At 56.5% G+C, this 26,399-nt stretch overlaps 1 protein-coding gene across 2 annotated transcripts in view; it reads right to left on the bottom strand.

The window, feature by feature from the left end:
- The window catches only part of LOC105473140 (castor zinc finger 1), a 158,939-nt gene that overhangs the window by 65,374 nt on the left and 67,166 nt on the right, over window positions 1-26,399 (bottom strand). For both annotated transcript variants that reach the window (XM_071100883.1, XM_071100892.1), the window contains exon 3: window positions 2,101-2,153. The gene's annotated coding sequence lies outside the window, so the exon portion shown is untranslated. The remainder of the gene's footprint in view (window positions 1-2,100; window positions 2,154-26,399) is intronic.

Genomic DNA, 26,399 nt, shown 5'->3' with positions numbered 1-26,399 from the left:
AGCTGAGACTTTGAGGCAGGGACTGAGCAGAGAAGGAGGCCCTAAGGAGAGCAGGGGGAGGGAGACCCCCGAACAGACCAGGACTGCAAGCAGTGCTGCAACCCGAGCACTGGGCTCCCAGACAAATGCACCCAGCCCCTCAGAGCAGTCCTGATGAAGACATGTGCACAGGGCAGGACGATGGCTGTAACAGCTTTGGAACTGAACTTAGGGCCGGGGAAATGTACACTTCAGCAGGGGTGCAATGGTAAATTTCCTGTTGTGTACATTTTACCTGTAAAAAGAGAGAGAGAGAGAGAGAGCAAAGTACAGGAGCTAGAAACTCTCAAGCAGGGGCTGGAAAACTTTTTCCCTAAAGGCCAGAGAGAAAATTATTAACCTTTTAGGCTTTGTGGGCCCAACAGTCTCTGTTGTAGCTATTCAACAATCTCTGCAAGTATAGAGTGAAAACAGCCATAGATAATACCTGAACAAATAGGCATGGCTGTGTTCCAATAAAACTTTATTTATAAAAGCAGGCTGTGGGTCAAAGGTGGCCCGTCTGCCAACTCCTGCTCCAGAGAATGGAAGCACTTGGGGCGGAATTTCAGGACACGGAATGGCTGGCTTCACCCTGCTGCCTGGGGATGGAGGTATCTATCCTGTCTGGACCTCATGGGCGGAGGTTTCTAGAGGAAGCAAGGTTCTCATAATCAGAGAGTAGAGAAAAGGAAGGGACAGAGAACAAGGGAAGCCAATATCCAGGAACTGGTGCTAGCTCGGGGCATCCTGAGGAGCCTTCCACGGCACTCAGATCCTCATGGACCATGTGAAGGCATGGAGGCTTGCAGCTCTGAAGATTCTAGAACTCTCAACTCCATGAGACAGGGGTGAGGCCATGGTTAAGAGGAGGATGAGAGTGGCCAGAAGGGAGCAAGAAGGGGCACCAGGGAGAGAAAGGCAGAGAGGACCTGGGACAGAGCTGTAACCAGGGTGGTGCTGGTGGTAAAGGGAGGAATCCACGGGCCCCAGTGAGAGCGCAGGGCGCGGGCCGGGCCTGCCCTACACCGGGCCGCCTCTGATCACGTTTTCAGGGCCACTGCCCGCCAGCGCAGACAATGCTGGGGGAGCCTTTGAAGTCCGAAAGGGATGCCGCGGTGGGAGCCGGGGAATCTCCTCCCTTCCCCGTCCTCCTTGCGGGGGAGGGGGCCGGTAGGACAAAACCCAGAGCCGGTCGGTCACAGCCGGGGCCCCGAAATGCGAGAGACAAAGGGAAAACAAACAGGTTTGGAGCCAGGCGCACGGTGCCGTGTCTGTCCCCTGCCCCGCCGAGCGGGGATGATGGATGGCTGCAGCCAGCCAGCTCGCCCGCCGGGCAGGCCCCGCTATTTACATAACACTGGCGTTCCACCGGTCACCTCTGACACAGCACTGCCTGGGGCCCGAGGCCCGGTGGCCCCGCAGTTTCTCGCGCCACCACCCGGGGAACTGACACAGCCTGCGAAGGCTGGGCCAGGCTGGGCAGCCCCGTGTGCTTGGACTTCGGGGGAGCCCCATGCCTGAGGAAAGGCAGGACATGGCAGCCTGTCCTGCCCTCGGCTGTGGCCTTCTCCCTGCCAGCCTCTTAGGGAGGACAGAGGAAGTCACTGGGGGTGGCACAGCCTCCGAGGAGCGAAAGCAGTACTGGGGTTCTGGGGCCTTCAAGTCCAGCCGTTCTTGAGGCAGAGCTTGGGCAGCGCTTCCAGGCACAGCCAGCCACTGCCATGGAGGCAATGGCACTGTGAGAGCGGGCACCTCAGGCTGGGTAACCTGAGCCCAGCCACCACAGCTGCCCCACCGCCCCACGCTGCCCTGAGCACATTCCTTCCCCAAAGTCTGCAATCCATATGTCCCCAGACCATTTCCAGCCTAAAAGCCAAACTGAGGGGATCCCACTGGCAGGAGGGCATCTTTTCCATCAGGGCGGAGTGGGCAGGGTGGCTGCAGTTCCCCATCTCCATCTTCTCATCTCTCCCTGGGTGCTCAGCAGGACTGAACCCATCCCAGGGTGACACGTGCATTAGGTGAGTGGTCACCAGTTGGGGAGAGGACGCGAGGCTCAGGGAGGGGCTCAGGCCTTACCTTGTAGCGGGTCCTAGAGCCTCCTCGGATGTAGCTGGGGGTGTCACTTCATCCTGGAGAGGCAGAGAGAGGAGCCCTGTTAGCCTTTCCAAGCCCATGACTCCCCAGTGCACGCCCACCATCCCTCCTGAGCACCCAAGGGTTCCCTGCCCCACATGGGCTGAGGGGCTGATGCTCCAGGGCCAGCCAAGAGGGCCAGAAACTCAGGCATGCCGGGTGGACTCTGATTTGGTTCATTCAGGTATATGCCAGCCACAGTTTGTGAAAAAGTCAGAAAGCGGTGGGAGCTGACTGCAGGGGCAATGTGGTCCTCAGGATCCCCCTAGCCAGGTGGAGAAGAGTCAGCCGTGCCGTGCCGTGCACACTGCTCCGTGGAGGAGGCCGGGAGTGGGGGTGCTGGTGAAGTGGTCTACATGCTTCTGTGGAGCTGTAGTGGCCTAACAGGGATGCCTGGGGACAATGACAGAATACAGCAGTAACTGCTCCTTTACTCTCTTCCCTGGGGCCCCTGAACATAAAAATGACAGATGCCAAACGGTTCGCTCTAGCAAGTTGGTGACAGAGGGGCAAGGGCTGGCCAGGGGCCAAGGCACCAGGAAGCCTCCCTCCACGCCCCAGGAGCAGGCTGCCAACAGCACCTTCCACCCCGGGCTCTACCCATGAGTCATCACAGCCCACATCCAGAGACAGTGCAGGGAGAGGGACGATGGTCTGACAACGTGGAGGCTTTAACCAACACACAGCCCAGCCTAGCGTGCCGGGCTGGGGCCCTCCTGCCCAGAGAATGAATTTGGGGAGCCAGGTTCAAAGGGGCAGCCTCTGTGCACGTAGAGAGAAAACCCAGGGAGCCCCCCAGCCTGCTGGCCGGGCCCCCCAACCCTTGCTCGAGCCAGGCCCTGCCCCTGCAGGCCTCGGAACCCTACCCAGGCTTGGGGAGGGCTGTCTGTTACGTTTTCTTCTCCTCTCTCCCTCATTTGTGGCTTATCAATGATGCAAGAGGAATAACACCAATTTCCTTAGGCTATGTAATCCCCAAATCAGATTGGGGGGATTGCGGGAGATGAGGTGACCTTGTTCAGGGCTCCCGGAATGCCACCCAGTCCTGCTGCCCGCTCTCCGGTTCCCAGGACATATTTAGACAGATAATGCTAATTGTACTTGACACGTCCTCTTAAGGAGGGCTCAGCTCTCCACCAGCTTTCGCCGCTTGTGCTGGGCTGCCCGGGCAGAGGGTGCCCACTGGGGTGGAGCCTACTCTGCCAGATACAGGGCTCTGGGAGGGCTGAGGGCCCAGTAGGCATTGAGTGGTTGGAAAGCACTGCCCCACGGGCCTCTGATGCCCATCTCATCCAGATGATGAGAGGCAGGAGGTCTGCAGAGAGCTGGGCAGACCCCTGAGACAGGGGGCGGTAGAGAGGATGGGGAGCTGGGCAAAGGGGGAATAAGGAAAAGGGAAGGATCTGGCCAGGAGAGGAGAGGATAGAGGAGGAGGCCGACAGGGAGGGTCACAGGGGCCAGGGATGGAGACCCCCAGGCCTCCACTGCCAGGCACCAGGTGGGCTCAGCCATCAGAGCTCAAGTTCTGGCTGGGCAGCACAGGGCCCTGGCTGGGTGTCATCCTCACCGTCCCATCTGTGCCACACACTCCTGGCTGAGATCTCTCAAGGCACCCTGGCCAGCCTCCTGTGGACCCCCAAAGCCCCCCAACTCCACAACTCTGGTATCTCCCTTCCACCACCTTTCCCTCCCCTCCCATCCTCCCTAGCAACTGTGCATTTATTAATTCATGAGGCACTAATTAGTTCTTTGTTTAATTTTGTGTTAAACAGACTGACCGGAATGATAACGACTTGCAGCGCGGTGTTGCCGTCCCCAACCACCCCTGTTTTCTGACAACAAGGGAGCGCAGGAGACCGGAGCGCTGAACCCAAATCCCTCAGCAGTTGCACTTCATTAAGTCAAAATGTGACAAGAAGCTTAGAGAGCAACTTGCAGATCTGATCACACAGAACAATCAGGGAGGAAACTTTCCAGGAGTTGGTCGGGGGTGGAGGAGGGAGGGGAGGGCCAGAGATGCGTACGTACAGGGACCAGGACGCGCATGGGGTCCTGTACCCCACCTGCCCAGGGCAGGTGTCCCGGCTGATGGGAGCAGGAAAGCTGTCCCTGGGTGGGATCTGGGACCCTGGGATACTGGGACCCCAGTGGGGGCCTAAGAAGTAGCCGAGAGTTCATCTTGGTCTCTTCTTCCTTCTCTGGGCGTCTTTTCTTGTCTCTCTGCCTCTCACTGTCCCCGATGTCTGCTTTGTGAGTGGCCCACATGAGTGAGTGGTCAGCACATCTGGGACCTGGTAGCTGATGTAGTTAAGGAAGGATTCTCCAAGGTCAGGGGAGAGGCACAGTACTGGGAAAACCCAGAGGACAGCAGCGGCCCTACGCTCAGCAGGACTGAAGTGAAGTGAACGCTTCCAGGCTAAGAAAGAAAAGCCATGTGCTCGGAGATCATGGCAGAAAGTGCCTAAGAAATGCTAACACACCCATTACCTGCCAGCTGTCTGTCCGCCCATCCATCCAACCATCCATCTAATGTTCCTAATCCTAAGTACTCTGGCCAAAAAACTGAGGACCCAAAGGTTCAGAGTTCTGTCCAGAGGTAGATGGCAAATCAGAAACAGAACTGGGTCCTGGAGCTTCCAGGCTGTGGGGCTGATGGTTGGTTGGTAGCTGAGCTAAAAGTGTCAACAGCCTTCTGACTTCCTTCCTCCTGTCCATGTGAAAAAGCAGGATCTTGGCCCCAGAGGCAACAGGCTGCCCATCCCACCATCTCATTGCACAAGTGAGGATGAGTGATACCAAAAGCAAACCCTGCCCCAAACTAAAGGCAGTGGCCCTGCCCACCTTTTACCCACCCCTTATCTCTGAAGACACCAGCAATGTCTTGGGTAAGAAGAAGAGCACAGAAGGGATGTGAGGAGGAGGAGAAGAAAAACAAAAGCACAGAGAAAAGTTGGCAAACGTGAGCCCTTATGTGTGCAAAGAGCCTGGTGCCTTCTTCCCACTGGCTGCTGAACCTGCGCAGGTGAGGCCCGGCCCTCCCTCCTTCTCAGCCCCGGGCCGCCCAGCCGTGAGAGTGAGCCTGGGGGCAGCCTCATCCAGCCTTTCTCCTGGCCGGTTCCGAAGCACAGTGGTCTCTCACCGAGCCGGCAGCCCTGGGCTGGCTTCTGTTAATTTGCTGTCAGGCTGCCTAAGCAAACCAATTAAAACTAATCATTAATTATAAAAGAGAGCGAGAAGAGGAGGAGAGGAGAGGAGAGGGTGAAAGACCGAGAGGGGAAGGAGGAAGAGGGAAGATGGGCTGGAGAGGGAAGACCTGGGGGCCTGCAAGGGGCTCAGAGTGGGGCCTGGTGGGCTGGGCTCTGGGAGGACGAGAGGCTCCTCCGGCACAAGGGGTGCCAGGATCGGGGGAGGGCAGGAAGGAAGCAAGGGATGGAGGAGAGGGGGCAGCCATGGGCAAGGGGCGGAGGGAATGCCACGAGAGATGGGACGGGGGAGAGTGACGGGCAGAGAAGTGGCAGCGTACCAGGACCTTCAGGGGCCTCCTCCATCTGCAGTTCCCTCTTGCTGGAGCCGCGGCCGGTCCAGGACTTGACTTTGGAGCCTCTCACCCACAGCTGCCCAGCTCTATATTTATGAGGCACCAGGCCAGGCTCCTCAGCCAGCACTCCTACCTGCTCACCAGGCCTCCGGGCCATGGGGGCTTGGGGCAGCTGTCGGGCTGCCCATCCGCCCCCCCACTCCACTGTGTCTCCTTCCCCCTGCCCCCAGCCCCATCCTCACGCACAGGCTCTCCCTGGCCGAGCCCTTTCACAGGGGCTGGGGCCATGTCAACCTGGCAGCGTGAGGAGGGGGGCGGCACAGACAACGGGGCAGCGTCATGGAAACGGGCACTTTCCCGGAGAAATATTCTGTTTGGCCTCCTTCCTGCATTGAGGAGCTGTCAGGAACCTGAGTGAGAGTCACACTACCCCGGGACCAGGCGTGACAAAACCTATTTTCTGCCTCAAATTTGATTGATTAAAAAACTTTTTAGGAAAACCATGTTAAAAGGGTGAAAAAGAAAGAGAGAGCGGGAGAGGGGGAGAGAGAGAGAGGGAGAGAGAGAAAGAGAGGAGAAAAGAAAGAGTGAAAGAAAGTGCTGTCCGGAGGACGGCTGGGGAGAGAAAGGCCCCAGGCAGGGGCTGAGCAGTGCCCCGGGCAATGCCGCAGGGGGATGCACGCCAGGGGGATCCCACGGCATAACCAGGCAAAACGGAAAGGTCAGAGGAAGCCCGGAACTTTTACACAGTGGTTAGCAGGACAATGAGGGGGCCGAGGGCCGCGCAGGCCAGCAGGTGCGGGATCGAGACAGAGGCCTCGGGAAAGGAGCCTGGGCCGGAGGCAGGGAGGGGCAGTGGGGGTGGCTGTCCAGCCCCCCGAGTCAGAGCAGGCCTCCGGATTGGCTCTGAGCTCTTTCCAGGCACAGTCTTGGTTGGACTTGGGCCAGAATCCTGAAAAATCTACATAGGGTCAAGAGGAAGGGCCCTCATCCTCTGGGGACAGGAAACGGGTTTTCCCACCTTGTTCTCCCAAGACCTGGCTTAAGAAATGTTTTTAATCACAGTAATTTTTAAAACGCAGGAGACATCAACTTGACCCTCCAGCCTGAGGCTGGCTCAGCACCAGCTTTGAGCCCGCCTTCGCCTGTCTTGGACCTTCCCCAGTCAGGCCCTCAAGTCCTTCGTGGGATGTTGCCCTATGTGGTCCCCATGCCTGGCCAGGGACTTCAATGGTGAATTTGAGGCCCTGCCTGACTCTCTCAAGGCTCCAGGAGAAAAGTTGGCCTTCCCACCCCTCCTGAGACTCCCTCAGGAGGATGCAACCCCTCCATTTCCCAGTGGCCCTTCCCGATCTTCTTGGGCAGGACCCCTAGTCTCCTCAGGAGGAAGGGTCCGAGTTGGTGGCCTAGTTTGCTCTTCTTTTCTCTAAGGGCCTTGAAGGTCAAGGTGAGGAGTGGTTCTGGCCAAGAAATCAGAAAGAAGATTTTCCCACGTGCTGGGAGGGTGCTCAGCAGTGCCCATCCAGTCTCTGCCAATGCAGGGCTCAGCGTGGTAGGCAGTGCCTCCTCTCAACAGACAGGCGTGTCGCCAACAGATGCACAGAAAGACAACACCTGCTCCAGGCCTTCCCCAGCCCCTGTGCCAGGTCAAGTGACCCTAGATCTCTCTTGTCCCTGTTTCACAGCGAGATCATCAGGCACTCACTGAGCATGTACTGCATGTATGACGCCGTGCCAGGCACGAGGAAGAGAAAACAAGACAGCTTACAAAAGGCTGGGGGCAGTGGCTCACGCCTGTAATCCCAGCACTTTGGGAGGCAGGCAGATCACCTGAGGTCAGGAGTTTGAAACCAGCCTGGCCAACATGGTGAAACCCTGTCTCTACTAAAAATGCAAATATTAGCCGGGCGTGGTGGCGCACACCTGTAATCCCAGTTACTCAGGAGGCTAAGGCATGAGAATCGCTTCAACCCGGGAGGCAGAGGTTGCAGTGAGCTGAGATTGTGCAATTGCACTCCAGCCTGGGAGACAGAGTGAGACTCCGTCTTGGGGAGGGGAAAAAAAGATAGCATACAAAAGCCGAGTTGGCGAGAGTTGGGTTTGAATCCTGCCTCTGCTGCCTCCTGCCATGCAATTGGGTACGCAGGCTGCTTAACCTCTCGAGGCCCCAGCTTCTTCCATTGAAAAGTAGGGGTCCATAAGCACCTATCTCAAAGGAAGTTCATCCCGTATTTCTTGAGCACCTACTATATGCTATTAGATACTTGTCCTAGACCTAGAGAACATTGGCAAACCAACAACTCAACCCTCAGGGAGCTTCCATTCCTGTGCTGTTGAGGACGCTCGGAAACAATGGTTAGTACAATGGGTGGCACGTAGTAAGTGCTCAATAAATATGACCTCTTATTAGTTTCCAGGGTCCCTGCCTTTAAGACGCTAGGAGAGATGGTGCAATTCCATTCCCAGGCATATACCAGAAAAAATGGAAAACAGGTACTCAAAAAAAAAAAAAAAAAAAAAACCAAACCAAAACAAACAAACAACAAAACCCTTGTGCATGAACGTTCATAGCAGCACTATTCACGGTAGTCAGATGGTAGATACAATTCAAGTGTCCATGGACTGAGGAGCGGACCCACAACATGGAGTCTGTCCATACTATGGAATGTTATTCCGCTATAAAAAAGGAGTGAAGTTCTGATACGGGCTACAATGTGGATGCACCTGGAAATGATGAGCAAGAAACGAGCTAGACGGACACAAAAGGCCACAAATTGTACGATTCCATTAATATGAAATATCTGGAACAGGCAAATCCATAGAGACAGAAAGCAGTGGTTGCCAGGGGCTGGGAGAAGGGGACAGTAGGGAGGGACTGCTAAGGGATTAAGGGTTTCTGTCTGGAGTGATGAAAAAGTTCTGGAACTAGCTCAATACTTGTGCAACTCTGCAAATGTACTTGATGCCACTGATTTGCACACTTTAAAGTAGTTACAGGCTGGGTGTGGTGGCTCATGGCTGTAATCCCAGCACTTTGGGAGGCCGAGGCAGGCAGATCACTTGAGGTCAGGCGTTGGAGACCAGCCTGGTCAACATGATGAAACCCCGTCTCTACTAAAAATACAAAAATTAGCCAGGCGTGGTGGCAGGCGCCTGTAATCCCAGCTACTCGGGAGGTTGAGGAAGGGAGAATCGCTTGAACCCAGAAGGTGGAAGTTGCAGTGAGCCACGATCACGTCATTGCACTCCAGCCTGGGAGACAAGAGCGAGACTCTGTCTCAAATAAATAAATAAAACAGTTACAGTGGTAAATTTTATGGTATGTGCATTTTTACCACCATAAAGTAAAATAAAATGATATTGCTTTAAAAAAAAAACAACTGCTAGGGAGAGAAGGAATTTGTCCCATGTGGCAGCTCAGGGCAGGTGCGGGGGAAGCCAAGTCAGGGGGGCTGGTAGGTGAGACACGGTGACTTCAAATGGGTCCTCTTTCCCCCTCTGCTTGAGAACCCATCGTCCGAGGGGGGCTCCCAGGCCTCCACAAGATGTGCTGTGTGATCACGGAGGGAGAGGACGAGGCGGAAGGGCTAGGATGGTTGCAGTGAAGGTTTGGACCTCCCCTTAGGAACCCTCTCTCAAGTGCCTGTGATTCCGCACCCCTGCGGGCTGCCGTTCCCGGCACACACAGAGAGCTGCTTCTCCTGTGCGGATCCCAATACGCACGACCCAGCCAATCCATCTCTCCGCCATGCTCCCCAGATAACTTTTGCTGCCGCTCAGCATCTTGCTGCAACAAGCGCCCCTCTGGATGGGTCTGAGTCGGTGACTTCCCCACCCACAGGGCTCCAGGGCTTCCCAAGGTCGAGGAGCTCCACCTCGAAGGGAAAGCCTGGAATAACCAGGGAGCCAGGCTCGTGGGGTAGCCCCCCCAAGCTCCTGCCCCCGCCCTCCTGCCTGTTCCAGAATGCATGTACACACATAAACCCCTGCCTTGGCCCAGGAACTGTCAGGAGATCAACAAACAAAAGCTGCTTCTTGACAGGGAGTCATTTATATTTTAGCTTCGTTCCATTATCCTAACGAATCCTTCATCAGCAGATGCAATATTAACAGCAGAAAATCAGCTCATTACATCCGGGGGGATTTCATCAAGACGGCAATCATGTGCCGCTCCCAAGCCTTCAAGAGGCCAGTGGGGCTGTTATTTATTTATTTTGTTACTTATTTATTTAATTTTTTGGGTTCTTTCCACATAATTGCACCGCATCTCAAATCTTTAATAAATAATTTGTAGGTCCTGAACTGCAGACAGCTTTGCTCTCTGCCATGAGAGCCTGCATTAGCCAAAATATTTACCACTATTTAAGAGTCATTAGAGTCAGGAGGGATGTGGGGAGGGGTACCCTGTTCTTCCGGAAACAGCCTGGTTTGGGGCTGTGGCACTTGGCCCTCACTGTAGTCCTCTAACCGGCTCTCTGGTTCTAAGGCCAGCCATCCTGGACTGGAGGCTCCCAGAAGGCAGGCCTCCATCTGTTGCCCTCAGCTCCCTTTGTTTGGGTGGGGGTTTCCTGGGAGCTCTCACAGAGGGACAAGGCCATCTCTAAGTCCCCTGCTGGGCTTCTCCAGGTTTGACGAGGACAGGTGGCTGATGGAAAGGACACACGTGGTGTGGGGACAGCCACCTCTCACATGCTTAAGCTAGCAAGCCCTGCCAGGTTGGCATTGCTGGCCGGCCCTGCGCCAGAGAACTCCGCAAGGGGAGCCTTCTCTGTCTTCCAGCAGGCCCTGGCTCAGGAGCTTCACCACCGTCTGACCCATCCCTCTTGGCTTCCCAAGGTTACACCTTCGACTTCAAAGGAAAGGAAAATTCAGTAGGTCCAGAGGCAGACTGTTCATTTTACAGATAAGAACATGAAGGTTAAGAAACTTAAGCTCTTGCCGGGCGCGGTGGCTCACGCCTGTAATCCCAGCACTTTGGGAGGCTGAGGCAAGTGGATCACCTGAGGTCAGGAGTTTGAGACCAGCCTGGCCAACATGGTGAAACCCTGTCTCTACGAAAAATACAAAAAATTAGCCAGGTTTGATGGTGCGCACCTGTAGTCCCAGCTACTCAGGAGGCTGAGGCAGGAGAATTGCTTGAACCCAGGAGGTGGAGGTTGCAGTGAGCTGAGATCGTGCCACTGCACTCCAACCTGGGCAACAGAACGAGACTCCATCTCAAAAAAAAAAAAAAAAAAAAAAAAAAAAGACAAGAAAAAAAGAAAGAAAGAAAGAAAGAAACTTCAGCTCTCTGCCTGAGGCAGCACAGCTAGGATGAGGCACAGAACTGGAACTCAGACTCAGCAGTGGCTCTGCTGAGCTGCCACACCTTCCACTAGGCCGGAGCCTTCCAACGACTGGCCCTCCCAGTGCTCCTGGCTCCGGCCCACAAGGCTGAAGTGGCCACTGGTGCTGATGGGCACCCCCCGCCGCCACCACTGGGCTGGCCATGCTTTCACAGGTTTTTCCCAGCGGGGGCTGGATTTCTGCCCAGCCAGGAATGTGCTCCCAGGATGTCAATTCTAATCTCCCCAGTGCTCTGACAGAATTAAGCTCCAGTTTGTCCGACAACATCCCAAAGTTTCAGAAATCCAGGGCAGACTCTCTAATCAGGCTGCAGGACAAAGGTCTGGCCTGACCCTGTCACTTCCATTTATTCCTCCTGTCTGTCTCCGGGCCTCGGCCTTTCTACGGTTTCCTCCACCCTCTGCCCCTTCCCTGGCCGCCCAGCCCCCACCCTCTCCTCCGAGCTGCCTTGTCTCCGCCCAGCCCAGCGTTGGCCCTCCCCAAGCAGCCGAGCCAGTCCAGTTGCTCCAGCATCTAAAGCCGAGGAATTCCTAGGAGACCCACCTGCTGCCACTCAGCCGCGGGCCTGACCTTGGTCCAGGCTCCCTTCCGTTAGCTGACTTTAGGGACCATGCTGGCTCCACCCCTCCTCTGCTCCAGGAACTAGGTGTCCAGTCCAGAGTTACTCTCCGAGTCAGCCCACCCTGGCCTCTGGTTGGCTCAACTCTGGGCTCCCTATAACTTCCCCAGAAGCATCCTCTGGCCTCAGCAACCTCCATTCTGTTTGAGGGGTTGGCTTGTGGGCCCTGAAAAGCTTTGGCCCCTCGGCCGTGTTTGGGGACAACTATGTGGGCAGAAACCACTCTTCCTCAACCAACTCCGTGAGTCACCTCTTGGTGACTGTCTACAATGGTAGAAGCAGCCCTGTATCCGGGCTAGGCAGGGTGAGGACCTAAGCCTTTGGCTCTGCTGGATTGTGGTGCCATTAGGAAGGGACAAGGAGCCTGAGAGCAGCAGGGATGCTTCCTCCGCTCCCCACAGCACCCAATCTACACCCCACAGCACCCAATCCGCTCCCCACAGCACCCAATCCGCTCCCCACAGCACCCAATCCACACCCCACAGCACCCAATCCACTCCCCACAGCACCCAATCCGCTCCCCACAGCACCCAATCCACTCCCCACAGCACCCAATCCGCTCCCCACAGCACCCAATCCGCTCCCCACAGCACCCAGTCCTCTCTCCACAGCATCCAATCCACTCCCCACAGCACCCAATCTGCATCCCACAGCACCCAATCCTCTCCCCACAGCACCCAATCCACTCCCCACAGCACCCAATCCGCTCCCCACAGCACCCAATCTGCATCCCACAGCACCCAATCCTCTCCCCACAGCACCCAATCCGCTCCCCACAGCACCCAGTCCGCTCCCCACAGCACCCAATCCGCTCCCCACAGCACCCAATCCGCTCCCCACAGCACCCAATCTGCACCCCACAGCACCCAGTCCGCTCCCCACAGCACCCAATGTGCTCCCCACAGCACCCAATCCTCTCCCCACAGCACCCAATCCACTCCCCACAGCACCCAATCCGCTCCCCACAGCACCTAATGTGTTCCCCACAGCACCCAATCCGCTCCCCACAGCACCCAATCTGCATCCCACAGCACCCAATGTGCTCCCCACAGCACCCAATCCACTCCCCACAGCACCCAATCCGCTCCCCACAGCACCCAATCCATTCCCCACAGCACCCAATCCGCTCCCCATCCACATGGCTCTCGGGTAGACACCTAGTGCTGATACCTGCCTCCATTTCCAGAGGAAGTCACATGCACAAGCCGGCTAGAAGAGCCACAGGCAGAGAGGTGTGCATGGGGACCCCGGCTTAAATCTGGCTTGCTCACATCAGAAGATTCGTGGGGAGCAGTGGGCAGAGGGAGACATATGGACCATCCGGGGGGATACTGAGGGTGGCTGTACCCAAGCATGTGCGCTGAGCGTAAAGCCAGACCCAAGGGAAGGGCTCCCCACGCGAGGGAAGGAGAACGAATCCCCCAGGGCAGAGAGAGAGAGTAAGAAGAACAGACGGAAGCGGCACTCTGCTGTTCTGCTGACCCTCTAGACAACGCAACAAATCTAGACTGGCCAGGATGGAGGGGCTCCCCAAGAGCTTCCCAGTGGCAGGTAGCACAGGAAGTCCTGGAATGCCACCAGTAGGCAGGGCCAGGCCACCGCCCTGGGCTGAGACCCAGCCCTGAGCATGGAGTCAGTCCAGTCCTCCAAAGGCTTTCTCAAGCCTTCCCCTCTCCAGCTTCCTTAGCCACATTGTACGGAGTGGAGGCCCCTTTCTTGGAGTTGCGATGACAGTGGCTCTCTCCCCGGCAGTCTCTTTTACGTTCGGTCAAACTTCTCCCCCATCTCAAGGCTGGCACTGCCTTCACCAGCACAGCCAGCCAGGGCACCAGGGCACAGACCAAGCAGAGGGCTGGGCCCCAGGGCTCCCCTAGAGAGACTCGGATGGCCTAGGCTGCTAGAGGGGCAGGAGCAGGAGGGACAGACGGCCAGCGAGGACACTGGGGAGGGTGTGTCTCCTTAACAAGCCCTTTCTCTTGAAGCGTCAAAATCATTACAGTATTTTTACCTAATGACAGAAAAATCTACAAATGCCTGCCTATTAGCACTTTCCAGAAAGCCCCTGAAGTTTCCACAGAACCCACTCACCCCACTCCCACCCTCTGCAGCTCCCCAATTCCCCAAACTTCCCACTTCGCTTCTCTGCCTTTCTGTCCGCTGCATCTTTCCTGCCTTGCTATGCTGGGGTATTGGTGAGTTGTTGGAGGTTTTTTTTTTTTTTCTTTTCTTTTTTGTTATTTATCAGCAGATTGTGTGGAGCTGAGTGGTGTGAGCCTCACCCTGCTAAATAAAGCTTTGGTATTTCTGATAAAGCCATCAAATTCCTTATCGCACTGACACAAAGTGCATTTAAAGAGACAGACGCCCTGTCCCTCCCTCCCCACCAACCCCTGCCCCCTCCACCCAGTTCAGATTTCCAGCTGCTCAGACACTTCGGGATCAGACACCAAATACGGCTCCCGAGGATGTGGATGGGGGGCAGGGGACAGGAGAGGAGGCGGAAAACCCTTGCCAACTCCCCCCCACCGATGTCAGAGCTGCCGGCACCCTGAACAGGGACTCGGTCCCAGGGCGTGGCATGGGGATTCCTGACCCAACTCTGGAAGCTGAAGGGAGCTATGAATAGAGACGCCCTGCACCGGAGGACGTCCCCATAAACAGAACAATCCTGTGTCAGGACAACAGCCATCAGTGGGAGGAAGAGTCCGGGCATGCCGGTGGGCCTTCGAGGCTGCGCAGACGCTGTGAGCACGCCTGGTCGCCTCAGCCATGGCAGTGCCAAAGTGGGTGCAGGGACGGCCCGAGGGGGCTACGGAGGCCCATTCAACACTGGGCAGACACGCGCTCAACAAAGCCCAACTTCACACAGCCCTGGGAGGTGGGTGGAACTGCCTTCCCATTTGACAGATGAGGAAACTGAGGCTGGCGCAAGGCCACAGGGCCAGGGGCAGGCCCAGCTGGGGCCCCAGCCCAGGCTTGTGGACAGCAGGGCTCGGATCTGCTGAGTGAGAGATGTTCCTCCCCCGACTGGTTCTCAGAGTCTCCCCTTCCACCCTGTTGCTGTCCACTGCCCACTTAGGATCCCACATGACAGACCTTCCTATGTCCTCGTGCCCGCTCCCACCTCCTCGGCCCTGGCTCAGCAGCCCAGGCCCTGCGCCCACACACAGCCTGTTGGTTGAGGAATCAAATTTATTATTTTTAATTATTTTGATTTATCAAAGCAGCAGCTACAATCATATTAAACCAACTTGGCTTCTTGGCATTTAACAGATACAGCTGCCGCAGGACTCCCCTAGACTCCATAAAACACCCAGCCTGTCTACCTTCTCACCGAGGAGGGCATGCCAGGCCCCTTCTCCAAGAACCCCAAATTGGAAGGCCACTAGGTCCCCACTTCTTGTTCTGCCCTGCTAGAGGTGCATGCAGCCAAAGTCACTGAGGGCCAGAGGGTGGGAAAGGAACAGGCTGGGCAGAGCTACCAGTGCCTTGGGACACAATCACCTCCATCCCTCAGCCCGGGAGACCCTGCTGGAGTCCTGACCCACTGGGGAGTGGGCAGCAGACCCAGGCCCACCAACCTCTCCACTGGCATCTGCAGGAGCCTGCTCTATCCCACAGCTGTGACTGGGCACTTAACCTGAAGGAGCCGAATTATTCTGCAGACCCTTACCCACAAGAGGAATTATTGCCTCTTTCTTTCTTTTCTTTTTGTTTTTTTTTGAGACAGGGTCTCTCTTGCTCTGCCACCCAGGCTGGAGTGCATTTGGTATTTCTGATAAAGCCATCAAATTCCTTGGTGTGATCTCGGCTCACTGCAACCCCTGTTTTCCGGGTTTAAGCAATTGTGCCTCAGTCTCCCGAGTCACTGGGATTACAGGCACTCGCCACCACACCTGGCTAATTTTTTTACTTTTAGTGGAGGTGGGGTTTCACCATGTTGGCCAGACTAGTCTCGAACTTCTGACCTCAAGCAATCTGCTCGCTTCCGGCTCCCTAAGTGCTGGGATTACAGGCCCCCTGCCCTTTTCTTGCAAGGGGAGAGCCTGAGGTTCGGAGAAGGGAGGTCTGCTGGCAGGGCACAGCTCTGAAGAACAGTAAGGCTGTTTCTCTTCTATTTGAATCAAAAGCCGTCGTTCTTTTGACCGTACCCCACTGCCTTTCCTTTAGACCTGAAAGCTGCAACCTGTCCACGCACCGTGGAGAATGGTAGCCCAAGACAAGGGACCCTGAAGTTCAAGGTGATAGCCTAAGGCTGCACACGTCATGCATTTAGAATCTGAGTGCTTGGGAGAAGGGATCCCTAAGAAGTAGTGCTGTGGGGAAGGTGGCACCAAACAAGTTTCTAAGGGACACCCGGGTCCACCTGGAGCACGAGGAGAGGCTGGCCACCTGTAGGGCATGGGGAAGGAGGGCTCAGGTGAGCAGATGCACAACTCAATTCAGCCAGGGAACTGGGCCTTGCCCTCAGGTACTGCCCAGTCCTGAAGCCCGTGGGTCCCAGAGCCTGGCATAGTGAGAAAAGAAGCAGCAGGGTATGGGAATAGAGGAACCGGGCACTTCAACATTCCAAGGAAAAACTGCACACAAAGAGCACGGGGGATCCCCACAGGCCTGGAACAGGCACCTCCGGGGTTCCAAGGCCCACAGAAGCCACTAGAGGCAGCTCCCAGCCCCTGAGAGGAGATAAATCTTGTCTTCTTGGTGTGGTGAAGAGGCCAGCAGTGCAGAGATACGGAGCCTGAACACAAGTCCTCTGACAGCACCAGGGTGCAGCGTGTTTACGCACAAAAAGAATAGTCAGCTGGGATCAAACCAGGAGCCAGACGGCTGCCGGTCCCCACTGCTCTGCCCAGAGGACCTGTGACCTGGCCACAGAGAGCTCGGATCCGGCTGCAAGTTCTGAGGTCTGGGTACCAATGGGTATGTGATCTGGCCTCTCCGAGGTTCAATTTCCTTGTCTATAAAATGCACGCAATGATCGTGCCTGTCGCAGAGGGCTGTGGTGAGGGTTTGGGGAGGCGATGAGGGTAAAGCTCCTAGCACAGTGTCTACACATTTCTATGTGGAAAACGTGGTGCCAGTCGTCATTGTGATCATTGTCATCAACATTGCTGAACACTTTTCTAACCAGGATATGGTAACTAGGAATCATGCCTTTGGGGCTGGTGATGGCAGAGACTGGGAGCACTGACCAGCCCCCACACTGTGCTCCCCAAGGAGCCTGGGGGAGCTCAGAAATGTCTAGAGGAGGCCGCCCCTGCTGCCTGCCCTGAAAACTGACTAAAGCAGCCACCAAGGCCCTGGAGCGTAAGGCTGGAGGGGCAGGTGGGAAGACTTGGGCAGTCCCATTTGCCTATCAAAAACCGTACATTCGCTTGGCTTTCCACGGGACTCATGCCCTAATATGGGCCCAGCAGCTTTCTGGGTTATTTCGAGTACATGTGATAATGACTCCAGGCATTGCTTCTGCTGCCCCCAGAAAACTTTCCATCTGGGGAGAGGGAGGACGGCTGGCAAAGAATGAGAAGGGCGCAGGGAAGCCCAAGGTCAGAGTGGGGAGGAAGTGGATGCCGGTGGGCGAGCTGAGGGAGGGAGAGTGGAAGCTGGAGGGTTAGGGCTGGTCAAGGGACCAAGGGGAGAGGCAGGCATGGGAGCCGCGTGGGCCCGGCCAAGGGCTCCAGGTTACCCCACGCCCTGCCTACCGCCCACTGTCCCAGGGAAGTTCACACTGCTCAGAGCCACAACCAGCTCTGAAGGGAGGGATTTAAGAGCAAAGCCACACAGGGCCCTCATTCTGCCTTCTCGCCTGTAACTCTGGCGGGGTTCCCTTCTGCACAGGAGCCAAGCTGGGTTCCTGAGCCTCAGGCAACTGCCCGGTGCCCAGGGGCCCCTTGACTCCTTGATTTATTTGCGTATTAATTATCTTTCTGGCCAAGCTTGGCCATCAACTCCAGACCCCACAGGGTTAACTCCAGACAGAGGGGCTGGCTGGCTTTCCTTCACTCTACCTCAATTTCTACTGCTCCTATCACCTACCTCCCCCACCCCCTGATCTTAGGGAAAAAAAAACCCATCAAAATAACTATTTTATGTCTCCAAATATGCAGATCATTTTCTTTAATGAAAGATGCTTGACGTCTCCGATCCAATTAATATGCAAATGCAGGAGAGGATTTATTTGTGACATTCTGTCTGGGTGAGAGAAAACAAAAAAGGCCTGTTAACCAAAACACTAATTGCTGTGACTGATTGTCACATATCATCATTTTCATAGGATCTCCTCCATTCCCGGCTCGCAGGGAGCTTGAAACCAGGACTGGTTCCATGCAGGCATCAAGGAGAAACAGGGCAACTGGCTACCTGCCAGCGTGGCCCCCTTGCCATCAGAGCCCATGGGGGAGCTGGACGAGGGTGGAGGGTAGGCCAGCGACCTCCCCTCCTAATCTGCACCTCGCCACTGACCTGCAGGCACTGACCTGCAAACCAGGAAGTGGACGGCCCCAGCCTCTATCGGATCTGGCAGGCCTGGGGAGGCCTCGGGCAGCTTCAGCCCAGCAGATCTCTGGGTCGTGGTGGAGGCCAACTGCCTTTTTGCTGCCTGACCTGCCTGCTAGGAAGCAGAGGCGGGACCATGCCGAGGGGAAGAAGAGGGGCCAGGGCGGCCTCTTTGGGTCCGCCCAGCTGCCACTCTCCACTGTCTTTTCCTGTGCTTCTCCTGCTGTATCTTTTACCCTGAGCACCTGTTGACAGAGGCCACCTAGGGAAACTGAGGCACAGCAGAGCTTCTGCTCCTTAAGAGGACACAGGCATCTACGGAAATTTTGGAACCAGGCATCCACTGTGTCTGGGCAGACACCTGCATCTTGGCCCCGCCCCTCCGCAACCTGCACTGAAGTGGGTCGTCAGCTGTCACAGCTGCTGTCTCCCCTGAGCAGCTCGGGAGGCCAGGAGGACTCCTCAGAGGACCATGAGGCTTCCTTTACCGCGTGTCTTTAGGGAGAGCAGGCAGGAGAGTGAGTGTTGACGGGCACCCCTATTCTCAAACGCCAAGGGGGAACTGGAGAGGAAACAACGCGTTTCCTGAAGACGCTCAGTAAAGGACGAGAAGGTTCTGGTGCCACACAGTTCCAAACTCATGGCCAAGGGGCAGAAAAAGATTCCCTAAAGCAGCCTTCCATCCCACACAGGGGCCAGCGAAAAAGGAGAGCCTATAGGGCACGGACTTAGGGCCCGAGTACCTTTGAGGGCAGATCTCTTTCCATTCAAGCTCGAATATTCTGGGTGCTCGGAGAAGGCTTCCTCTATCTTCCTATCACCTTCCCAGAACTCCTCCAAGTTTCCAAGGACATTGAAAACTGGGTGCTGGGAGCCCAGGTGGGCAAGGCCCACTCACAGGGGGGCAGCTAAAAGGCAGGTATCAAACTGGGTGCTGAGAGCCCAAGTGATCAAGGCCCACTCACAGGGGGGGCAGCAAAGCAGCAGGTATCCAGTGAGCACCAGTTCAGACTGGCCCAGGGCTCCGTGTCTGCTCCCAGCAGAGTCATGGTGATGGCCGAGGGTGGCCCCATCTCACTCGACTTCCATTTCAAACATCCCTGTCTCCTGCCCCAGCCCAGCTGCCTCCCTCTGGCATTACGGCCACAGGCCTCTAGGAAGAGCTGGCGCCAGGGCTGCATGGGGCAGACACTCTCCCCCCAAAAAGGCCTGCCCCCGCACCCCAGAAACAGGCCCAACAGGATGCCATCCGGGGGAGCTTGGAAGCCTTCCGGGAAGAGCACTGCCCTGGCACCAGTCCCGCGGGAAGGAGGTGAGCTGGGTCTGCCACTGTCTGCGATCACCTGATGTGCGCCCACGGCGGCTGAGCACCAATGGGGTGTGCGTGGGTGCAGACGGGAGGCGCGCATCATGGCGCCAGGAGCCAGAGGAGGAAGGGCAAGTGGCTGGGAGTGGCAGCAGGCTGGCTGGTCACCGAACAGTGCCCTGGCTGTAAACTGGACGTGGGAAGGCCCCACCTGCCAGTGTGGATGGTGGGTGGGGAGGGGGACAAAAGGAAGGGTTTCATCTGAACACCGAGCCCTTCTTACCCAGCCAGAGGGGACCACCTCCCCCTGACCTGTCCATCACCACTGCACAGTGAGAGGGGGCGGGCCTTGCTTCTACTTCACCTGTGCCCACACTGCAGTCACTCACAGGTACAGCCTCCTGGGGGGCTGTGGGGTGTGGGGGCTCTCACTGTGCCATGATTTAGAGCCCCTTTAAAACCAACCCATCTGTACATTAAAACCACCCATAAAACAGAGGAGCCACTGGCTGTGGCTCTGAGCAGTCTATTCAAGCCAGGCGCCAGCCTCTCACCTGCTGCCTCACTCCTGCCCCGGTGCCCAACCTACAGGCACACATGCCCCATTGGACATGGCAAATTTGGGTGGGGTTATGCCAGCTTCCTGGCACTGGGCAATGAGGTCCTGTGCTTTGCAGGTGCCTTTCTCATGGCGTAGAGGAAAGGACCCTCCAAGGTATCAAATCAGCAGCCCTGGCTGGAAGCTGCCCCCCTGTCTGAATCTGCCTTGGCCCCATCTCCCACTCTCTTTTCCCCATGGCATGGGTCCTCCAGGTCTAGATGCCCAGGAAGCACATCCAGCGGTCGCATTTCCCTCTAACTCGCCCTGCAACCTGGCTGCTCTCACGGTCAGCTTCACTCCACCCATCTCAGGTGGCCTCCCCAGTTCAGCCCTGCCTGGGTTTCATATGCCCCAGCCCCAGAGCCCACCTTCTGTTCCTTGGGGGTTCTTCCCAAGTGCGAACCATGCCAGCAGGAGGTCAACCCCAAACTCACACCCAACCGCTAGCATCTGCCCCAGCCTCCCAGATCACTTTGGATTCCTGGAGAAGACAAGTCCAGTTTCCAAACCGACCTTGGAGCCCTTTGACCACCACACACTTTGGGAGAAAGTGGAAGAGTCCTCCCCATCTTTGCCAAAAGAGGTGTCAGGCTAACATTACACCAGCTTTAAATATACCCCAGCACACGATCCACAGGGTGAGAGCAAAGGCCACGTGGTCAGAGTTGGGCTATAAATAGCCAGCAAATCATTTCCCAGAGCCACGGCCCCCTCCCCAGCACCAAGAACCTTTCTGAGGAAATCAAAGTGAACGCAACTGTTACCAAGTCACTACTAAAATATTTACCAGCCTGGCGAAGTGCCGAAGGTGCTTGGCACCGAGTGTTTGCTTATTTACAAGGCTGTTTTAAAGGGTAGAAAGCAAAATAAGGTAACCTGAGCTATTAAACCCGGGGGCCAGGTGGTACCTACCAGCTGTCAGCCGTCCCAGGCATGTCGGGAGCTAGAACAGTCCTGGTGGAGATTCCCCTGAAATGGGTCAGGAAAGCAAGGAGAGGCTTTGGAGCCCAGGAATCACCCAGCCTGCAGGGGTAGGGGCTCAGGGAGTGGGAGCAGAGAGTGTTAGGGTTAGAGAGGCACTTCTCCCCCAGCCAAACCAACCAGGGCCTAGCATGAGCCCCAAGGTTGCCCCTGGTCTTCACTCAGGGGGGCACCCCAAGGGCACTGCCCAGCCAGAGGCAGGGGCAAGGGCCCTGGGAGGGAAAGAGAGGCAAGGCGGGGAAGAGGAGGCAGAGGAAGGCAGGCAGGGGGCTGGCTGGGAGCCTCAGAGGATGACATAAGGGGGACGCAGCCAACCTGGGGAAGAGAAGGCGCTCAACTTCTCTCTTCCTCCTCTTTCTTTGAAGTTTCCTTGTGGTTTGAATTTAATTTTGATTTTCTCAACTTCAGCAGATTGAAGTTGAAATAACCTACAAATTACTTAATGTGTTGTAAATCTGGGGGAATTCAGGAGTAATTGGGACCACATGTTGGCCGGGAGGGAGCCCACAGAGGACAGAGGGAAGCAGCCCTCGAAGACCTGCAGGTGGCTGTTCTTCCCTGGAGGGAGGGGGCTTGGGCTCCCCTAGGTGCGGGTAGGATTCCCAAGTTGGCCAGGGAGCCCTGGATGGATACGGTGAGAATGTGTTAAGACCAAGGACTGACCAAGTCACTGCCCGAGGCAGCCTGGTGACCGTGGACACAAGGCGGCCAAGTAGGCTGGGTGCCAGGCGTCTGCCAGGCCCCTCCACCGCGCCAATGCCAACACCGCGGCCACCTCCCGCTGCATGCGTGTGGCTGTCAGCTGAGCTCCCCTCCCGCCCTCCCTCTCCGGCAGGCTCCTCTCAAGTACTGAGCCATATGGTTCCAGTTAAGCTCCATATTTTTCCTTGTCGATTGAAGAGACACACTTTCCTCTTTGCCAGACAGTTTGCAGATTGCTCTGTTGGCTCAATTTCTTATTGGATTTCTCAAAAAACCTGACATTTTAAATTAATTTACAGCCACAACAAAAAGAGTTCAGAATTTTAATGGTGTTGTAAGTAATTTTTAGGTAATCCACTCCAGATTTTGATATTAACCTTTGAAACTGGAGTTCATTCAGCTACTATGTTACAATCCAGTCAGACTCCAGGCCTGGGGGAGGCCGGGCTTGGGGAGGAGGTGGAAGCCAGGTTCTGGAAAGCCCTTTTTTTTTTGCTAGGAGACCCCAGAGAGGATGATGCTGGGGAACCCTGGACAGGTGAGTGACAGAGAGCGGGAGTGGGGTGGGGAGGGGATGGCAAGGGGGGCCTGAAGACGGTAGGGCAGGTGTAAGAGAGTCACTGAGGGGGCCAGAGGGCCTGCTGAATGTTCTAGAAGGACGGGCTGGACTTAGCAGGTGGCAGCATCCTCGGGATCCCTTAGTAGCAAGAGCAGGGTGAGGCTCCACCTCAGTGCACTGGGAAATAATGGTAATAGCAATAATAATGACAGCTAGCATTTGCTGAGCAGTTACTATCTGTCAGGGGCTGTACTGTCTCACTGATGCCTCCAACCACCTATGGGGTAGGGCCTATACTGTCACCACTACTACTACTACCAGTACTACTACTACTGCTGCTACTATCACCAGCACCACCATTAATTGCTAGTGTTTATGGAGGGCTGACCGCGACCCAGGCAGAGCGAAGCCGGTTTTATAAACCATCTCATTAAATGGCAACAGAAACCCTGTAGGAGGCACCAGTGTTCGTGCCCTCATTTACGGAGGAGGAAATGAGGCTTGGGGAGGTGAAACCGGGTCTCCCCAGCTTGGGGCTACTGACCAACAGCCACGCTCTGGGATGCCGCCGTCCTCAGCCCACTCCGTGTCTCCTTTCAGAAGATGTTATGAAATACTTATGGCCACCATGGTCCTCCTGGCTGGAGCTGGAGGGAGGAGGAGGGCGGTGTTGCCCTCCAGGCTGGCCAGGCTGGGGCCGGCGGAGGATGCCACTTCTTCCTCATGCTGCCTCAGGCCAAGCTGAAGGCTGCATGCCAATCCGGCCGGAGGAAACACCGGGCACGGGGAATGGAGCCCTCGCCAGCGTCTTTACTAGGCCCTGGCGCTGTGCGGCCCCTGCCTGGGTGCGGTGCCAGCTTACTACACCAGCAGATCGTTAGCATTCCTTTCCTGCAGGAGCTGCCCACAGCACCCAGGAAAGGAGACATGAAGAGGAGGCCCAGCCAAGGCTGCTCTGGTCCCCGGGGGGTCCTCGCTGCAGCAGTCACCCCAGGCCCTGAAGAGAGGCCAGTGAGAGGCTAGAATGGGGCTGCTCAGAGGCCCGGGGGTCTTCCCTGGCCTGCTCGTTGTCCTGGGGGAAATGGTTCAGGGAATGAATCAGCACCTGCCAAACCCACTGAGGTGTCAGGTAAATAGCACCATGTGGGGCTTCCTGGCCAGTGTCTCTATCACGAAAGCCAGGACGGAGGGGAGGGGGACCGGGAGAGGTGACTGGCAAGGTTTTCACTTAACCCACTCTGGAAGAGAACACAGCCTGTGAGCGAGGAGGACTGAAACGAACGCAGAGGGGGAGCCATGGGTGCCAGTGTCAAGCCCGGCGCACCAGAGAGGGTGGCATGGAAGGAGCCTGGAGAAGGAAGGGAGAAAATGGAGAGGTGGCCAGGGGTAGGGAGAGGCCCGCGATTGTCCCAGACCTGTGGGAAGCTGGGAGACCAGGGCGTCTCACAGGCAGGGGCTGCAGAGCCATGAGGCACCTGCCGTTTGAGCCCAGCCCTGGCCCCCACGCCCGGTCATCGGCCATCCAGCTCTTCATTCACAACTCTCCATGTGTGCTATTCTGGGTACCAGGTTTGCACAAGGCCTTTTATTTTTTTTTTTATTTTTTTTATTTTTGAGACGGAGTCTCACTCTGCCACCCAGGCTGGAGTGCAGTGGCCAGATCTCGGCTCACTGCAAGCTCTGCCTCCCGGGTTCACGCCATTCTCCTGCCTCAGCCTCCTGAGTAGCTGGGACTACAGGCGCCCGCCACCTCGCCCGGCTAGTTTTTTGTATTTTTTAGTAGAGACGGGGTTTCACCGTGTCAGCCAGGATGGTCTCGATCTCCTGACCTCGTGATCCGCCCGTCTCGGCCTCCCAAAGTGCTGGGATTACAGGCTTGAGCCACCGCGCCCGGCCGCACAAGGCCTTTTAAGTCCAGAAAAAAAAAAAAAAAACCCAGCCTCCCAGAAGCTCACAAACACCCCAGCTCCTCGAACCCCCGGGCCCAGGGGATTCAGCACAGCCCACCAGTGCCCCAGTGCCCACCCACTGAAAGTTGGGAAGCTTTTACGGTTCTGTCCTGAAGGACTCTCTTCTTTGGTCCCCATAGCCCCCAAGCTGGGTTTCTAGACTCCAAGAATGAGAAAACCCCTTTCCCAAGGTGCCAGGAGTTACAATAGCAACTTCCCACCACGTCCAGGAAGAAAAAGTGTCTGCACCCTAGGGTTCACGGTGCTAGGAAGCAAAAGTGGGGCCGAGAAACTGGCCTTCGCCGCCTTCCTGATCAGAGGCTCAGGAAGGCCAGGCAGCAGCTGCCAGGGCTGCCCTCAGCCTTTGCCCAGACTGTGACGACCTGGGAACCTGTGGAGCCACTGGCTAGCGGCCAGACAGCATGTATGAGTGTCAGGGGGTGAGGTGGGGGGAGAACTCAGGCTTGCCATGCCCCGGCGCCATGCCAACACGTGGAAGGTTGAACTAACCCCGGGCGTGATGCCACGTGCCCAGGAACTGGGCATCTGCTGACCCAGCAGCACGTGAAGAACGAGGGGTCCTACCACCGCCTATGCTCTGGGCTCCCCCTCAACACATCGCGGTGGGAGGTCTGCTCCTTCCCCACATGGCACTGGGAGTGGGGCCTTCCAGTGTCCCCTTGGCACCATGCCCGCCACATACTGTGGGCTATCCCCATTGGCACCAGGCCGCACACGGGAGGACTCAGACACCCTGTTGGACTTTAGCCAGGTTCTGAATGGCTCTCCCCACTGGCCTGAGGCCATCAACTGGGCACCTCTGGGTTTGGGCCCATGGAACCATCCATTTACTATAAGGGCGCATGGGACCGCCCTCATGCCCACTCTGTGCCCACAGACAACCACGAACCATCATTTTATGGACCATGGGAAAAGGTTAGAAGCCTTTGTAAAACTAGGTGCAATGTACAAACTATCTAAAAATGAAAATGAACGTCCTTCCCCTCTGGTCACCAGGACAATCCCGTCCCACTGGTTAAATTTTCATTTGTGTTCCAATCGAGGGCGCAAACCCCAGAAACTTTCTGAATTGTTTGTTTCCCCAGCTGTCTACTGGCCTCTCGCTCTCTTTCCAACTCTTTCTTTCTTGGCTTCTTTTTTTAATTATTATTATTTTATTTTTTATTTCCCCCTCTTGGTCAGGTTAAAGTGCTCCTGAGGGGTGATTGACGGGGGTTGCCATGGAGACCCCGGCTTGAAAAAAAGCCTCGTTAGTTGCCAACTCTGTGTGTTGTTGTTTTACAACTGTGACCGACCGTCACATGAGAGGGGGGACAGCTGGGGGCCGGGCCGCACAAAGGGGAATGGCTTTTTAATGGAGTGCCTGGCTGGCGCTTGAAGACTCAATAAAGAGTTGCTGGTGAGTCCCCTCGCTGGGCCAGGCCCAGCACACGGGGGCCGCAGGCCCTTTGTTCCGCAGGAGCTGGGATGGGAAAGTTGGGAAAACCAGCCCCTGAGAGGTGAAAACAAGAGGCCTTCCCCCCCCACTCTCTGGACAGCTATTTTCTGTCACTCTCACGGTGCCCGGACCGAGGGGACAAAACCGTGTCTCGGACAGGCTGCCATGCTGGGGAGGCGGTTGGGAGGCAGCTGGGGGAAGGGGAGCTGGGAGGACAGGGAAGGGGCGGGGAGGAGGGGGCGGCCAGCCTGCGGCTCCTGCCCCCAGGCCCTCGACGTTGAAGGCAGGTGGCCGATGGGAAACTAGGCCGCTGCAGGGCGGGAGGCCGGAGGGCCCAAGACAGGCCTGCGCTGGCGCTAATGGGAAGCAAGACGGCTGCTGGGGGGCTTCCTGGGGGAGGAGGACCAGGCTCTTCCAGCTGTGGGCCAGGAGAATGCCCACATCCACAGGCTGGAACTGCGCGGCAGCCGGGCCCAGGTGGCTCCTCTCCCTCTTCCCGGCCACCCCATGAGAACGCCCCCACCCGCTTAGCTATCTTTCCCATCGCAGCTCCCGGACAGTCCAGGGAGCCAGGAGGAGGTGCTGAGTGGCAGTCCACCATCAAGCCGAGAGCTCAGCCCCTTCAGATGGCGGAAGTCAAGTCCCAGAGCCCTGAGGGGCTTAGGGGAGCAGTTCGCAAAGCAC

The sequence above is a fragment of the Macaca nemestrina genome, chromosome 1 (assembly GCF_043159975.1).
Source record: "Macaca nemestrina isolate mMacNem1 chromosome 1, mMacNem.hap1, whole genome shotgun sequence".
Taxonomy (NCBI): domain Eukaryota; kingdom Metazoa; phylum Chordata; class Mammalia; order Primates; family Cercopithecidae; genus Macaca; species Macaca nemestrina.
Note: the sequence above shows the minus strand (reverse complement) of the source record. Positions and strands in the feature narration are given on the sequence as shown.